The 18,726-nt window shown below is 38.0% G+C and overlaps 1 protein-coding gene across 1 annotated transcript in view; it reads left to right on the top strand.

Moving 5' to 3' along the window:
• OSBPL8 (oxysterol binding protein like 8) overlaps window positions 1-18,726 on the top strand; it is a 216,534-nt gene that overhangs the window by 35,323 nt on the left and 162,485 nt on the right. The window lies entirely within an intron of this gene.

The following is an 18,726-nucleotide window of genomic DNA, read 5'->3' as shown; positions in this document are numbered from 1 at the left end:
TCATTATCTTTCTCCCTAAAGCTGCCCTGTACTCCTACCTTCCTTCTTATTTTCAGGGGCAACACTATCCTTCCAGTCCCTCAGGCTCACAACCTAGGAGTCATCTTTAGTTCCTCACTATCTCTCATACTCCTCATATACAATCTGTCACCAAGGTCTGTTAATGTCATATTTTCAGTTTCTCTCAAATATGCCCCCTTCTCTCCTCTGACACTGTCCCCACTCTAGTGCAGGCTTTCATTACGTCACTACTGGACTATTGTAACAGTCTGCTGGAGGGTTTGCCTGCCTCAAGTCTCTCCCCACTCCAATCCATCCTCCATTCAGCTACTAAAGTGATTTTGCTAAAACAAAGGTCTGATCATGTGACTGCCACCTCTCCTCAATAAACTACTCAATAAATTCCTCATACAAAGTCAGTGACTCCCTGTTGCCTCCAGGAGCAAATAGAAAATGATCTATTTGGCATTCAAAGCCTTTATGATAACCTAGGCCCCTCTTAACTTTGCAATCTTCTTATTCCTTCCTCCCCATCATGTACTCTTCAATCTAGTAACACTGGCCTCCTGGCTGCTCCTAGAACAAGACCTTCCATCTCTTGATTCTGGGCAGCCTTTCTGGCTATCCCCTGTGCCTAGCATATTTTCCTTCGTGTTCCAACCACTAACCTCCCTGGCTTCCCTTAAATCCCACCTTCTATAGGAAACCTTTCCCAACTACTCTTAATTCTTAATTCTATACACACACACACACACACACACACACACACACCTTTTTTTCATGTTGTTTCTCCCATTAGATTGTAAGCTCCTTGAGGGCAAGGAGTGTCTTTTTGCATTTTTTTGTATCTCCAGGGCTCAGCACAGGGCCTGGCACATAGTAGGCATTTCATAAATGTTTATTGATTATAGATTATTGACTTCCCCTCTTGCCTTAGCTGCCAAGAATTTAAAAACTAATCATTGCCCCTCTTTTTGTGCCTCTTGCAACAGTGTTCTGCACATAGTAAGCACATGATAGATAATAACAGTGTCACATGGTGACCCAAACAAAAAGGTAATGCCATCCTAGGCTATATTAAAAGGAAGCACAGGACTGTGTCCAGGAATAGGGAGGTAATAGTTCTTCTCTGTTCTGCCCTTATCTGGTCATGTCTGGAGGACTGTGTTCATTTCTTGAACTCACATTTTCAAAAACCAGACATGTTGTATTTTCTCTGAACTTATGTGTGTGGAAGATGGTCATAAGAATAGTGAGAAGACTGAATAACATGCCACATACAGCTCATTTGGATGGAATGAGTGTATTTAGCTTGGGGATGAGAAGACCTAGAAGAGACGCATCTACCTTCTAGTATTTTCAAGGACTCTCATGTGGAAGAGGTATTATTATTAGCTTTGTACTATTTGGTCCCAGTGGAGAGAACATGCAGTAGGTGAAATTTGTAGATAAGCAGATGTAGACTTGATTTAAGGGAAAAAATCTGATAGCGTTATCCCAAAGCAGACCAGGTTATCTCAGGAGACCTTAAGAGGCTGGATGATTCTTTTGTAGGAGGGATTCTCTTTTTTAATTAAAAAAATTTTTTTTAGCAACAAACATTTATTTTATTTTTTCAAGTTACATGTATGAGTAGTCTTCAACATTCATTTTCATAAGATTTAGAGTTCCAAATTTTTCTCCCTCCCTCCCTTTCTCCCCTCTCCACAAGATCGCAACCAGGTTATATATGTAAAATGCACAAGTGTTCTTTTTATCAGTTCTTTCTATGGGGGTGGATAGTAAGCTTCCTCATTAGACCCTTTGGATTGTCTTGGATCATTGCATTGCTGAGAGTAGTTAAGTCATTCACAGTTGCTCATTAAACAATACTGCTGTCACTACGCACAATGTCCTCCCAGCTCTTCTCACTTCACTATACATCAGTTCAGGAGTCTTTCCAGGTTTTTCGGGGATCATCCTGTTTGTCATTTCCTGTAGCACAAGACCATTCCACCACAATCATATAGCACAGCTTCTTCTGTCATTCCTCCTTTGATGGACATTCCCCTGATTCTCAATTCTTAGCCACCACAAAGAGTTGCTATAAATATTTTTTGTACAATTTTCCCCCTTTTCTCTTTTTCATGATTACTATTGTTAACTGTTTCCCTTCCATCCTATTCTCTTCCCCATGATATTTATTCTATTATCCATCTTCTTTCATCCTATCCCTCTTCCAAAGGGATTCGCTTCTGTCTGTCCCCTCCCCCACTCTGCCCTTCCTTCTTTTGCCCCTCTCTCTTTATCCCCTTCCCCTCCTATTTTCCTGCAGGGTTAGAGAGATTACTGTGGGAGGGATTTGTATTCAACTACAGGATTGGGTGATCTAGAACAGTGGTCCCCCTAAGCCGTACCATAAATATCCCTGCTGGGTGCAGATTCACTTTAGAAAACCACATATTGGGCAGCTAGGTGGCGCAGTGGATAGAGCACCAGCCCCTGGAGTCAGGAGGACCTGAGTTCAAATCTGACCTCAGACACTTAACAGTTACTAGCTGTGTGACCTTGGGCAAGTCACTTAACCCCAATTGCCTCACTTAAAAAAAAAGAAAACCACATATTAACATCTATATTCTATTTTATTTTTGTTTTATTGTTTCCCCATTACATTTTAATTTTGGTTGAGCCTACTTGAGAGTGTCGTAGGCCACAATGCTGCCCACAAGGGCATGTTTGAAACCTCTTATCTAGTAGATCTCTCATATATCATTTTTTTGCTGTTTTATTTTCACCTTGCTCAGTTGAAACTAAATGCTATCAATTTGGTATTCAGAAAGTAAAAAAAAAAAAGAAGAAGAAAATTGTCAATTGAGTTTGTGTTCTTTGATGTGGTTTTTAAATGTTCTAAAAGTACCCTTGTTTGGATTTAGTCCAAGTGGTTGTAGTCCTATCTAGCTGCCTTGGTACTCTTGTATGAGTTTGTCCTCTTTGTGTAGATGTTGGTGACTCTTTAAAAAAAAAAAATTAGGAGAGTTGAAAATAAAATGACTTTTCTATTAAGTTTACTTACTTTCACTTTTCTTCTTTGTGAGGTGGTTTATGTTGATAATGTATTTAAAGAATATCTTTCAAGAGAAACCAAATCCAGTAGTCAGTATATTAGGCTTGGGTGGCTGAATCCTATATTGGAAGGAACCCAGAAATTCTTATTTGTCTTGCTCATAGTGAGGACTGCTAAAAGTTTTCATAAATACCTCTTTGTTCTACTTTTAAAAAGATTTTGGAATAAAACATTATAGATTTTGCAACTTTTGATAATCCATTCACACTAATGTTTAATAACTCATCAGGAAATCTTATGTAACCCAAACACTTCCTATTTCATACAGCTTAAGCATGTTTCCCCTTGCTCTGTCACTGGTAGATTTGGAGAAGAAACTGGTTACTGTAGACTGTAAAATAATACTGAGGTGTACATTTGAAACTATTGCTATCGTTGACTCTTTCCTTTCCCTTCCTAGCCCATCAAGTCCTGTTGATTCTGTCCCTTTTGTTTATCTTACATGGCCTTCCTCTTTTCTCCTTACAATTATTCTCATTCAGGTCTTCATTGCCACCTATCTGTGTTGTGGGGAAAATAGAGTAGGGGGTTTGGGGCAATGATAGGGGTTGGGGTCCTTAGGAATTCCTCTTTAAATAATTACACCCTCTTGCACACAAATCCAGTAGAATAAGATAATAGTTTATTTAGGGGCTGGGGAAGGGAAACCAAGAGAGAAATCATTGGACTTCTCATGGGGAAAAAGGCATGGCACAGAGAGTGGCTCTGAGATACTAATCTCCTTTAGCAGGAGACAGGCAGATACTTTTATAGAAGACTGATGGGGGTGATCATCTGACTGTGCAAAGTTCCCTTATTGAGGGAGGACCATCCCCCACTGGTGGTGGCTGGGTGAAGGGTGGCTGCGGAGCTCTCAAGCTATCTCCTCCTTCAGCCACAAAGGCAGCAGCCACACCTAATCTTATCTCCCCAGGGGTAGGGGAGACTAGAATGAAGGGTTATGGTCCCAGAGCTAGCTCAGTCCTGATCAGGTTCCACTTATCTCTTTAGGTGTGTCTGTCCTTTGGTTTAGTTTCTCAAGGAGAAGGTTCTTTGATGGACCCCAGAGAACTTCTGGGGTGGCCTGGGCCCATAACATGTATTACTGCAGTAACCTTCTAACAGCTCTTTTAACTTCATGGCTTTAATCTTCCTCATTTCCCAATTTAGTTGCATCACACTTTTGCTCAAAATCCTGTAGCTGCTCCTATGGAAGGTTTAAACTCCTGAGAATTGTTTTTAAGGCCCTCTATAAGATTGTAGCCCCTCTATGGACTTAGTATTTTGTACTCCTTCTTATACTGTGCTCCAGCCAAACTGGACCTTTTGCTGTCCCCTGTATCTGTCCCACAGTTTGCTGCCTGTTAGGTCTGGAATGTGCTTTCTCTGTTCAGCTAAATGTGAAATTCATATATCTTCTTTGTGAAACTTTCTTTGATCCCTAACCACTCCCATGCAGGAATGACCTTTATGTATTATTTTGTGTGTGTGTGTTTGTGTGTGAACTATTCACTTTAATAGATAATAAAAGGGTGAGGACCTTGTCTTATATAAACTTTTTTTCCTTTCTTGGTACCTAGCAGAGAGGTTTTCACATAGTAAGCAAATGAATTGTTAAGTTATCAAATGATGATTAAACGGTCAAGTTAATTTACCCTATACTTTTTTGTTGTTGTTTTTTGTTTTTTTTAGTGAGGCAGTTGGGGTTAAGTGACTTGCCCAGGATCACACAGCTAGTAAGTGTTAAGTGTCTGAGGCTGGATTTGAACTCGGGTACTCCTGAATCCAGGGCTGGTGCTCTATCCACTGCGCCACCTAGCTGCCCTACCCTATACTTTTAAAGGCAAGAAAAACCAGTTTTAAGGATAAATGAATATGCCAAGGCAGCTGATACTCTTCTTTACTATGGTTGTCATAATATTTTGCCTACTAACATGACAAAGAGAAAGTAAGTATATTAAGAACATTGCATAAATAGATAAAAGATTGTTGAAGCATTACCTTCACATATTTCTAAAACCATAAGGTCATCTGGGGTTGGTATCAATCTGTCAATCAATCAGTCAATCAGTCAGTCAATCAATCAATCAACTAGTATTTATTAAGCACTTACTATGTGCCAGGCATTGTGTTAAGTGCTGAGGATACAAAAGAAAGGCAAAACTTGGATCTAGCCCACAAGGACATGCCAATCATGAGAAGTCACTAAGGGAAGATGGAGGGAACAGCAGCTAGGAAAGTTCTCCATGTGAGATTTAAAATTGGATATAAGAGCATTAAACTCCCCTTTAACCTTTCCCTGATATATCTCCCAGACCAGTAAGAGAAAGAAGCCTCTGAGCTTTAATTAGAGATGGATTACTTAGCTTTTATTGTTTGGGAATTAATTACCCAACAAACAGGTGATACTGATTAGGGAAATAGGAAAGTAGAAATGCAAATAAATAGTCTTATATCTAAGCTTAGTCTATATTCTTTTATAAAACTACCTCTCAGGCTGAGATCCAGAGTCAAGCGCGTCCTGCCACTGAGGACCAGAGCCGATCATCCGAACGCACAGCCAAACCCGAGCCAGAGTGCGCGAACCGAGAGAGAGCGCTTCCATTCTTTCCTCAGTTTTTAAGCTGGCACCCTGGAAGTCTTGCGTGCTTGGCCACGCTCTCCCGGGCAGCAGCAGGCTCACGGCTGCTCGTCATGGTCTCCTCCCCGAAAGGGCGGTCCTTCAAAAACCGTTTCAGTAGTATGTGTTCAACTCTTATAAAACTTTCATTTTTTTTTACCATATCCAGTAGATGTTGAGATTTGACTTGAATCTCTCAGGGAAGTTAGGGGTGGTGGCGAGGAGGGAGAACATTGTAGACATGGGGGACAACCAGTGCAAAGGCACAGTCAGGAGAATGGAGTTCCTTTCAGGAGGAAATGTAGAGTGGAGTGAAGCTGATCCGGGTTCAGATTCTACCTTAGAGCCTACTGTTTGTGTGATCCCAGGCAGGTAACAAGTTCTGTGGGCATCACTTTCTCACATGTGAAATTAGAGGCCTCTGATGTCCCATCCAGCTCTGGACCCATAATCCTGTGATGTTTCTTTGTCTTTGCACTCTTGTCATGCCTGGAATGTATTTCCTTCTGCTTCTCAGAATCTGTAATTACCTTTAGAGCTTAGCTCAGGCACCACCTGTTGCAGAAGTATTTCCTGATTTTCCCCCAGCTGCTAGTGCCTTCACTCTGTACTTTATCAAAGGTATTAGGGTTTTTGAGTGCACAGACGGTTGCTTGTCTGGGGTTATTTGCTAACAATTGATAAGCATTCTAAATCACTGACATACTCTATTCAACATTTTTTTTTTTTAATTTTAGTGAGGCAATTGGGGTTAAGTGACTTGCCCAGGGTCACACAGCTAGTAAGTGTCAAGTGTCTGAGGCTGGATTTGAACTCAGGTACTCCTGACTCCAGGGCCAGTGCTCTATCCACTGCGCCACCTAGCTGCCCCTCTATTCAACATTTTAAAAAATGACAACAAAACAAAACTGAAACCTTTAGATGTACATTTAATTCAAGTTCTAAAACATATTGATAGAATGAAAAATGAGAGTCATGACTGCTAAACAACACAACATGACTTGGTAGAAGGGAAGCAGAGTAACTAACAGTCTGCCATGTGACACTCAGCTGAGTTACTTATAATAACCATAGCCAGAAACTAAAGGGCAAACTACCTACATTTTCACCCTCTAAAGGACTGATGACCAACCACACGTGAAGGTTTTTTCTTTTCTTTTTTAAAGCTTTTCTCATGTGTAATTAGTAACAGCTTTATGTCTAGTAGGGGCATCTTCCAGTATGGCATCTCAAGGAATAATTAAAACGAGCTTTTTTTTTTGGTTAATGATGTGATAGTTCTTAAAATAGTTTAAAGGCTCTTCCTCCTAGCCCCTTAAAAATGGATATCAGGGGGCAGCTAGATGGCGCAGTGGATAGAGCACTGGCCCTGGATTCAGGAGGACCTGAGTTCAAATGTGACCTCAGACATTTAACACTTACTAGCTGTGTGACCGTAGGCAAGTCACTTAACCCCAATTGCATCACCAAAAAAAAAATGGATATCACTAGTAATTTTGAATTAATATGTATTGTCTTATTGCTGTCTTCTGTTTTTTACATCATAGTTATTTTCAAATCTACTCTCTCCATGGAGGGGAAAGGGTCCTAGATGTGTAGTCAGAAGACCTAGGTTTGAATCCTGCTTGTCCCTTACTACCTGTGTGACCATATGTTAGTCATGTAATCTTTCAGGGCCTCAGAAGGGTTTGGGTATAGATGAATACTAACATCTTAATTACACGTTTTTAATGTGGGGCTGATGGACCCCATAGGCCCATGGATAGGTTTCAAGGTGAGTCATCAGCCTGGATGGGGAAAATATTACATCTTTATTTTTGGCATTTCCTTCAATTGTGCATTTTAAAAACATCTGAAAAAAAGGAAGGTGGCCCATAAATATCACCTGACTACCCCAAAGGTCGGTGGCACAAAAAAAGTTTATGAGTTCTTGCTTTAAATCTTGTAGCAGAGGTTATTAGGGTCTACTATTCTCACATAGAGTCAAGGTTGAGGTGACCATCCCTTTCTCTACCTGCTGCTTGCTCATTTTCCCTATTCATTTTGTTCTTGGACCCTAAGGAAATAGAGAGGAATGTTTTAATATTTGCTTATAAATTACTGAAATGTAATACATTAAAAAAGAAAAGAAAAAAATTGAGCAGATAGGTGGCACAGTGGATAAAGCACTGGCCCTGGATTTAGGAGGACCTGAGTTCAAATTCAGCCTCAGACACTTGACACTTACTAGTTGTGTGACCCTGGGCAAGTTGCTTAACATTTATTGCCTTACCAAAAAAAAGTAATATATCTCTTATTAATTGATAAATTATCTATGGATCCTTAGAGATAAATTCTTTAATAAACTTCAAAAATCTCTTTTCCCTTAACTTCTCCCTTTCCTCCCCCTACTCTGCCTTCTTTTCCCCCCTTCCCTCACCTTCCCTTTCCCTCTCCTCTCTCTCACCTCCCTTCTTTCCCCCATTCTTCTCCTTATCTCTCCCCACCCCCCCATCTGTCTCTCTTTTTCTCTTTCTTCCCTCTTTCCCTTCTCCTCCCCTTTGGTTTATTGACCAAACCATTTAAAATTTATCACCTGAGACAAAACTCAGGCATAGTCCTATTTAGCCATCCCTACAACTATTAACTTTTCAATCCTAGAAGCACAGTCCACCTTCACTTCTTTCAGGATACCAGTTAAAGTTTCTTTACAAAAATTCTCTGTATGATAAGAGTCAAACTCAATTCACTCAGGAAATAAATTCTCTTAGTATTTTTCCTTTATTCTTCAGTTATCACAGTTAATTCTCTCCAGAATGAAAATTAAACTAAAGTGTTCCTTATGAACTCTTTATAGAATGGTAGCTAAAATACCACTCTCTGATACCTCTTTAAGATACAATAACATTATATACAGTCTCTGAGAGAGAAGTTATTGAAATTGATGATCCCCAATGATCCTTGGTATCCTATCACTACCTCTGCTTGTCCCCTATACCTGGAATATTCTCCCTCCCTATCTCTACCTATGCTTTACGGGCTTCCTTTAAGTCCCAACTAAAATCTCCCCCCCCCCCCACTGTTTTGACAGGAAGTTTTCCCCAACCTCTCTTATTTCTAGTGCCCTCCTTCTCTTATTTCCTATTGTTCTTGTATATATCTTGTTTGTACAAATTTGTTTGCTTGTCTCCCCCATTAGGTTGTGAGCTCCTTGATGGCAGAAACTATCTTTTACTTCTGTCTTTTACTTTTGTTTGTAACCTCAGTGCTTAACACAGTGCCTGGTGCATAGCAGGCACTTAATAAATGTTTATTGACTGTCTGACTTGCCGCTTATTTTGATTCCAGGGACTTGAATTAACTGACCTTAGATTCCTCATGTATTAATTTAAGGGAGTTGGACTGACTAGATAGCCTCTGGGGTCTCTGGAAGCTCCAAATATTTAATCCTATGTTCCTTAAACCTCTATAACAAAGGAAAACAGTTAAGCAAAATCAACTAACAAAATGCCTATACCTGAAAGCATATGCAGGATTCTGTACCCTTAATTTCCCACCTCAGTAGAATGACAAGAGTGATCTATTTAATATTCGTCAAAGTCCCAATTTGAATGAAAGTCATTTTATGACTATGAATTTCTGGTTTTAGTGTTTTTGATTTTGCCATTAACTTTTTAAAAAAATTAATTTTTATTGTTGTTTTATTTTTTTTATCATCTCTCTATCCCCCTCCCAATAGAGGCATTCCATATTACAAATACTAATTTTTATTTTATTTTATTTTATTTTATTTTTTGGTGTGAGGCAATTGGGGTTAAGTGACTTGCCCAGGGTCGCACAGCTAGTAAGTGTTAAGTGTCTGAGGCTGGATTTGAACTTAGGTCCTCCTGATTCTAGGGCTGGTGCTCTATCTACTGTGCCACCTACCTGCCCTGATATTTATAATGTTGTTATGTTCACTTTTGATTTTTTTGTGTGTGGTTGTTCTTTTTATTTATATTGTTGCAGTCATGATATATGCTGTTTTCTTGGGTCTGATTACTTCATTTGCATTAATTTATATAGATCATGCTTCTCTGTTACCATCACATATTCATAATTTCTTACAGTACATGATTATAGTCATGTATCATTTGTTCTGCTGTTTCCCATTTGATGGGCATTTACTTTGTTTCCAGTTCTTTGCTCTCATAAAAAATGCTGCTGTGATTATTTTGGTATAAAAGGGGCCTTTATTCTGTCTATTGCTTCATTAGGGTGTAAGCCTAATAATAATAGATTCTTTGGTGCAAAAGGTTATGGATATTTTAGTCACTTTATTTTATTTAGTTATTAACTCTAAATTGTTTTCCAAAATAGTTGTGACATTTCACAGGTCCATCAATAATATATTAATAGGCTAATAATTTTAAGTGCTTCCAGTACTCACTGTTGCCATTTTTTGTTATCTTTGCCATTTTGCAGGGTGGGAGGTGAAAGCTTAGGGTTGTTTGGATTTGCATTTATCTTATTTCTCCATGATTTGTTGAATTCTTTAATATGGTTGTGAATTCTTTGCCATTCTTTTGAGAACTGTTTATTCATATCACTTGTCCACTATGTAGTGGGAAACAGTTATTAAGTCATATATATTTATTAATTATTTATATATCTTGGATATAAAACCCTAATCAAAGAAATTTTATACAGAGACTTTTTCCCATTTGAGTACTTTTGTCTGTGAAGAAGCTTTTCAGTTTTATGTAATCAAATATATCTGTTTTGCTTCGTGTAATTGCCTCTATTGTTTGGTTAATAATACATCTCCTATCTTTAACTATAAGAAGTATATAATCTTTGTTAATTTTTTAATACGAAGATTTTTAATATTAAGATAGAGTATCTGGGGCAGCTAGGTGGTGCAGTGGATAAAACACTGGCCTTGGATTCAGGAGGACCTGAGTTCAAATCCATCCTCAGACACTTGACACTTAACTAGCTGTGTGACCCTGGGCAAGTCACTTAACCCTCATTGCCCTGCAAAAAAGAAAAAGGAAAAAAAAAGATAGAGTATCCATGTAGAATGTATTGTGGAATATGTTGTAAGGTTTTGGTCTAAGCCTAATTTCTGCCAGACGGCTTTCTAGTTTTCCCAGCAGTGTGTCTGTCTGTCTCTTTCACACACACACACACACACACACACACACACACACACACACACACACACACACACACACACGAATTTTTGCTAGGTAATTTTTATTTTTTACTTTATCCAACATTGGATTATTGAATTCCCCTGTTTCTCATTCTTTTTTGTGTAGTCTGTTCCACTGATCTATCTCTATATTTTAAACCCAAACCAGATGGTTTTGATGATTATTACTTCATATCATAATTTGATGCTTGGAATTACTATTCCCCATTCATTACCTATTTCTTTTTATCATTTCCTTTGATATTCCAGATCTTTTGTCTTTCCAAATGAATTTTGTTATTGTATCAAATGGTATAAATATCTCTATGGTAATTTGATTGTTATAACACTTAAAGTATGAATTAATATTGGTAGTATTGTTCTTTTTCTCATGAAGGCCTACCCCTGAGCACTGAATATTCCTCTATTTAAATTGTTCTTTATTTCTTTAAGGAACTCTTTGTAATTGAATCTATATGTCTTTTGTATGCAAATATTTTATGCATTTTATAGTTATTTGAAATGGGATTTCCTTTTCTATTTTTGCCTCTTGAGTTATAGCTTGTTACTTTATTGAATCATTTAATTGTACAAGTTAGTGTTTTTGCTGATTCCTTAGAATTTTCTTAAGTATACTATCATATCATTAGAACAGGGATAGCTTTATCTCCTCTTTACCTATCTTTGTGCTTTTCATTTCTTTCTCTCATTGGTATTTCTAGCATTTCCAGAACTATATAATAATGCACAAAGTAGACATTCTTGCTTCACTCCCATATGTACTAGAAGAGGTTCAAGTGTATCCCTGTTACATGTGATACTTATTTTTGGTTTTAGATAGATGCTTTACATGATTTTTTTAAAAAGCCCTTTTATGTCTGTATTTTGTGAGGTTTTTAGCATCAAAGAGTGCTATACTTTGTCACAGACATTTTTTTACCTCTATTGAGATATTCATGTGGTTTTAGAGTTTTTTGTTTTTAATATGATTGATAATATTGATAATTTTCCTAAATTGAACTATCCTTCTATCCCTGGTATAAATCCCACCTGGTAATAATTGATAATTTCTTGGATTAATCGCTATAATCTGTTTAATGGGATTTTGTTGAAAGTTTTTGAGTCTATTCATTGGGGTAGATAGTGGATATATTGCTGGGCCTGGAATCAGGAAAACCTCAGTTCAAATTTGACTTTGGATACCTGTTAGCTTTGTGACCCTGGAAACATCACTTAACTTTTGTTTACCTCAGTTTCCTCAACTGCAAAATGAAAATAATAACAACACCTTTCTCCTAGGGATGTTATGAGGATCAAATTAGATATATTTGAAAAGTGTTTAATACAGAGCCTAGTACAGTGCTATATAAACATTAGCTATTATCAGTATCATTATTAATGAAGTTGGCTTATTATTTTCTTTCTGTGTTTTATCTTCAACTGGTTTAGAAATTAGGACTACATTTGTCTCATAAAATGATCCTGGTAAACTGCTTTCTCATTTTTTGATAATAATTGGTGAAGTATGGGTACTATTGTTATTTAAAAGTTTGATAGAATTCTGTGAATCTTTCAGGACCAGGGGATTGGTTTTGTTGTTCTTAGGTGTTTTTTTTATAGCTGGAGCTGTTACTTTTCCTGAGACTAAGTTATTTAAGATTTCTTTATGGTTTTCTGATAGTTTGGGTATTTTATATTTTTGAAAGTACTCCATTTCTTTTGTGTTCCCAATTTTATTAGCATATAATTGTTCTGATCTTTTTATTTCTTCTGATTTTGTTGTGATTTCATTTTGCTCATTTGCTATATTGTTGATGTGATTTTTCTGCCCACTTTTTAATCAGATTAGCAAAAGGTCTATCATTATTAGTGTTTTTAAAGAACCAGCTTTTAGTTTTACTTATTATTTCTGTTTTTAAATTTATAATTTATCTATTTCCCCTCTAATTTTTATTTTTTATTTTTGGTGTGGCAATTGGGGTTAAGTGACTTGCCCGGGGTCACACAGCCAGTAAGTGTTAAGTGTCTGAGGTCAGATTTGAACTCAGGTCCTCCTGAATCCGGGGCCGGTGCTTTATCCACTGTGCCACCTAGCTGCCCTCCCCTCTAATTTTTAATATCCCATTTTTTGTGTTTATTTTAGGCTTATTTGTTGATTTTTCTAATTTTTAAAATGAATTTTCAGTTCAGTGTTCTCTTTTGTTGATGTTCTGTTTATAGGGATATGATTTTTCTTCTGAAGATTTCTTTAGTAGCATCCCAGAAATTTTATGTTGTTTCATTATTATTTTTATTTTCACATGATTATTCTTTGTCCCCATGATTTATTTTTTGACCTGCTCATCTTTTTAGATTTCATTGTCAAGTCTCCTTTTGGGTCTGTCTTTTGTTTGTAGTCCCTGAACCAATGACTTTTTTTTTTTTAATGTTAAGATCTGTAAAGGATGTATTATCTATTTCTGACTTTTTATTTTTTGGGGGGCAGGAGGGGGCATTCATTCTGTGCCCTGATACATGGTCAATTTTTTTAGAAGCATGCAGCGCTGAGAAATACACATGTTCTTTTGCAGTACTATTTAGAAGACTCCATATGTGTTTTAGCTCTAATTTCTCCAGTATTTTGTTCTGTTCCATAGTTTCCCTTTTGTTTATCTTCTATTAGACTTATCCAAAACTTCCTAGGGATATTGAAATCTCCTGTCACTGTTATATTACTGTCTTTGTATAAGTGTTTCCTTTATGAATTTGGATCTAAGGCATATGGAGTATATAAATTTATTACTGATATTGGTTTGTTGTCTGTTTCCTCTAAACATAATATAATTTCCTTGTTTAGCCTTTTTATTTTTCGAATATTTGTTTTTGTTCTGTAAGACAACATGATTGCAACTCTTGCTTTTTTGGATTCACTTGATGCATGCTAAATTTTTTCCCATCTTCTCAGTTTTATTTTGTGTATGTCTTTGTTTCTTTAAATGTATTTTTTGTAATAGATTTTGTTTTCTTATTCAATGTTTTTTTCTTTTTTTATTTATCCTTTCACATTTAAAATTATGAGGTTTTTATTTCCCCCCATTTGTCTCTAAATTGATTCTTTTCAAGTTATGATTTTTTTCCTCTTATACTGTAAACTCACTGCTATAGCTCTTCAGTTAGTTTAGCTTAATCTTTTAAAGTGGTCCTATTCTCACTGCCAGCTTCTATACATTATTCCTTTCCCTTTCAAGTTTTGCTTATCAATTTCTTTTTCTTTCCTACTTTTATCTGACTATTTAATTTTTCCCCTCTTTTTCCTCCCTCTCAGTCAAGCGGATTATCACATTGTGTCTTTCCTTTCAACTGATCTTGTTCAATAATTTTATAATTTCATTTTTTTTTGTATTCTGTTCCAGAGAGGATTTCTCTCACTTCATTATTCATTCTCTCATTCTCTTTATCCTCATTCTCTTGTTCATAGCTCTTATAATTATCTAGGCTCTTTCTATTCTCTGTATTCCTTATGGAATCAAAAGTTCTTAAGAATCTGCTCTGAGCACTTTCTGTAGGTAGTTTCTGCTGCCTCCTTTTAGAGTTTCCCCTTTTTCATTGAGTCTCAGTCCCAGAAAAATACCATTTCTTGTGGGTAAGAGAGAAGATACTGCCCCATGGTCGGACGCCCCCCTGCCTCCAGGTCCCTATAATATCAATCTATAATATTGTTGCCTTTTGTCTCCATTAGCCTCAAATTCTGCCCCCCCCCAGCCCAGCCCTGTCCCTGCCCTCTCACTTTCCCTGGACGCGAGTTATCCCCTGGAGTTCCAACTCCATTCCTCTTGAGTTACAAGAAGTCTTTTTTTGTTTTGGTGGGGCAATGAGGGTTAAGTGACTTGCCCAGGGTCACACAGCTAGTAAATGTCAAGTGTCTGAGGTCCAATTTGAATTCAGGTACTCCTGAATCCAGGGCTGGTGCTTTATCCACTGTGCTACCTAGCTGCCCCCCAAGAAATCTTTTAAAAAGCACCAGACTTCCCAGACAACACCTAACCCAAGGTCCCCTGCTCCCTTCACAGAACATCTCTTTTCACTGATAGGGACATTAATTGGTTAAATCCCCTCCTACCACCAAAGTCTCCTTCTCCTTCACCTTCTTTTCAGTCCTTTCCTTCTCCCCACCCATTCTCCTGAAGGTTCTTTTCTTCCTGAGCTACTACAGGGGTCACCTTCCCTTCTTTGCTAGCCCTTGATTCCACCTGAGCATTTCACATACTACTCTCTATGTACCCTTCTATTTCATAATATGGTCCCGCAAAAAATATTATTCATTTGTAGGCAGGATATCTCAAGGTTCTGTCCACAATGCTCCAGGCCTGCCTTTTCACTGTGTACTCCACAGGTCTTCTGCCTTCAACCCTCTTATGAGTGAGTGTAAATAGCAATTGCTTCTGTTTTGGCCAGAAACCCTGAGGGCCTTCCCCTCTCTTCCACCCTTTTTCAATTCCTCCCTCCCTTCTTCCCTTCCTCTTCCTTCCTTGTAAAGGAGAGACTGTTCTTCACCTCAGTTTTTACCTAGCCTTAATCACTGAATGGCAGTTACCACAGGCAAACTGAAACCTGGGAAAGAGACTAAAAAGGCCAAGGTCTCCCACTGCATAGAGGCCATCTCTAGTCATTTTGATGTATCTCTTGCCACTAGACCCAGATGGCTTTGGAGGAGAGAGTGAGGTTGGTAACCTTGCACAGCCCTCCCTCACTTAAATCCAGTTCACTGCAAGTCATGACATTGCTTCCCTGTGTTATTGTCCTCTTATAGAACAAAGAACAAACAACAATCTTGTGTATATTTAGAAGGAATTCTCTTATTGGTCTCTCCGCTGGCATCTATTGCTGTCTTTGATTCCTGAATTTGTTCACTCCTCCTATAGTTTCTGTTGTCTGAGGTCTCAAGAAGCAAATAATCTTTTCAGGTCTGGTTTTCTTTCTAAGAATGGTTTAGATGCCTCTTTATTATTGATTGTTCATCTATTTTTGTTTATAGTTAAACTCAGATTTTCAGGGTAGGTCACTGTGGGCTGCATCCTGGGCTCTCTATTGCCCTTCAGAAAACATTATTTTATTCCTTCCTGTATTTTCTCATGGGTGTTATTAAATTTTGTTATGGGGGGGGGGCCAGCTAGGTGACACAGTGGATAAAGCACTGGCCCTGGATTCAGGAGGACCTGAGTTCAAATCCAACCTCAGAGACTTGACACTTACTAGCTGTGTGACCCTGGACAAGTCACATAACCCTCTTTGCCCCTCAAAAAAACAAGCAAAAATTTGTTATTGGGTTATTAAATTTGCTTTCCCTTTGTATTTGAAGGTCTTCTGATTCCAGAACTCATTGTTTCTGAATTGAATTGTTAAATTTAACTGCTATGTGTCTTGGACTTTGCAGATGTTTATTTTTTCTGGAGGTAATCTATGCATTCTTTCAATTGGTATTTCATTTTCTGTGTTCAGAAGTTCTAGTCAGTACTTTTGTGTTATTTCTTGCATTATGATGTTTGGGTTTTTTGACATGCCTTTCTGGGAGATTTAAGATCTTTAGTATATATATATATATATATATATATATATATATATATATATGTATATATATATATATATATATATATATATATATATATATATTAATTTAAAATTCTAGATGTGGGTTCTAATCCATCCCCCCAGGTTTAGGGGGAAACTGACTAAAATCACTGATAGACAAGTTTAGGTTTTTAAAGGGTTTATTGAAAGATAGTAAAAGAAAGAGAAAGATTGAGAACAGATTTCTTATAGCCTGGAAATCCTTGCCTTCCTAAACCTCCTACTTCTGACGTCCTCTCCCACCAAGCTGACATCTCTCCCCAGCGTCTGCTTCCTCCTTCATGTTCCCCTCCCAGAAATGGGAGGTTCTTCAAGCTGATTGGCTAGCATCATTCAAATTCATTGGTTCACTGGACCCAAAGGTGGTCTCGATGTAAAGTTCAATGTTTTTAGCTTCTGAGAACAATACCTTCTTAAGTACCCTCTTAAGTACCAACCAGATGTGCTTACAATCTAGTTAACTGAAAGTAAGCCAGTTGCAGTCAGTCGCTCTTACTCAGTTCAGTCAGTTTTGGTCAATCTCCAGGTGGGCCCCTGAGTATCCGCTAAATCTCCTCATCTACCACATTCTATTATCTTGACACAATATATATATCCTGTCTTTGAGATCCATTAGTTTTGCTGGCATAATGAGCATATTTTCTTTTAATATTATTTTTTTTACTTCTCTTCTTCATTTCTGTGTATTTGAATTTCCAGTCTATTTTTCTCTCTTTTGTTTGCTTTGTGAGACAAATGAAGATTCAAGGTGTTGTTTATTATTATTATTATTATTATTATTATTATTATTCTGGCCATTATTTTACTGTGTAGGCTATAACTTCTGTCATAATTCTCATTTCTTTAAAACAGCGTGTTACGATTCATGTTCTCCTCAAATTGCACAGAGTTCTTTTTCTTATCAAATGTATTGTTTTGTTTTGTAGTATTCATATATGCTTGAACTTGTTTATGCAATCTGGAGGCCACATTTTCTTTGGTTAATCTTTTCCCTGTTGATTTATCTGCTTATGTTCAAGGTTTTTGAGTATTCTTCTTCCTGAGACCTTGGGTAATCTCAATCTCTCTTTCTCTCTCTGTCTCCCTCCTCCAATTCCCCTTCCCCTTTTTAGTTCTTTTACAGCTCACTTTCTGACTCTTTCCCCTTGTATGGAGCAAACTGCCTCAGTTTACCCAAATAACTCGAGGAGACCACCAAGTCAAGCAGAGACAGATTTATTACATCCTCATGAGGACGGGCAAAACCCAATTACACATTGAAGTCTTGCAAAAATATGCCCAATCCTCTAGGTTTTTATAGTAATCTTGAAAAGGACTGTCCCCACGTACACCTAGTGTGGATGAGCTCACAATCTAACATCCAATCCTGTCTCACCCAGGGTGCGTATGCAGACATGCATACGTGTTCCAGGGACAAGGGGGAAAAGGGGAGGGGGAACAAGGTCAAACCAAAGGAAAAGGAAACAGGGGAGTGAGAGTCAGATGTTTCACATCTCACAGTTCCCACTGACTCCCCTCTCCAGGCCCCTGTCTCTAAAGATAAGGATGACAGGGTTAAAATTTATCTTCGGCTATGTTGGGAAGAAAAGAATAATCCATTGTTGGGACCCCAAGGCCAAGGGGATTCTGCTCTGAGAAAAAGAGACAATGTTACTTAACATCTGGTCTCAATTCAATGGCTGCATCCTGTGCCGAGTCCCGTCCTTTCTTCTTGAGTCCCGAGTATTGAATTGGTGGGCTAACTCCCTGACCCACTGACTGGGGTTCTGACACATGATAGATTGCAGACAAAACTAATATGTAGCTGACAAGTGGGGAGACTGAGCAGAAGTAAAAATACTGTTAATTGGCAATAAAACTTAAAGGAGACAGTGAGAATTTTGACAAGCAATAAACTTCTAAACAAACTATACTGGGGCAGGGCTGGGTACCTTCCAGACCCCATGGTCAGAGTTTAATCTGACTCAAATCCATAATCATATCATACACCCTCTTTCCCTAGGGACTGGATTTCAAAGCTGTTCAGCTGCCTCCTAGGCTATGCAATTCATGGTTTACCAGCATAGATCTCTGCCCCAGTTGATTTTGGGGTGAACAGAACTGGCCCTAGCTTGATGATGGGCTCTTTTTTGCTTAGTGAGATTCAGCAACTCCCCAAACCCCTCCCCAATATGGTCCTGTTTCTTGTTTTGCACTTCTTTGGTCTGGTGGTTTAACTGCATCCAGGTTTAATATCTGTCTTTTGGAATTTGGGTCTCTAAG

Source organism: Dromiciops gliroides, chromosome 5, assembly GCF_019393635.1.
Source record: "Dromiciops gliroides isolate mDroGli1 chromosome 5, mDroGli1.pri, whole genome shotgun sequence".
NCBI classification, from domain to species: Eukaryota; Metazoa; Chordata; class Mammalia; order Microbiotheria; family Microbiotheriidae; genus Dromiciops; species Dromiciops gliroides.
This window is presented reverse-complemented; position numbering and strand designations above follow the sequence as displayed.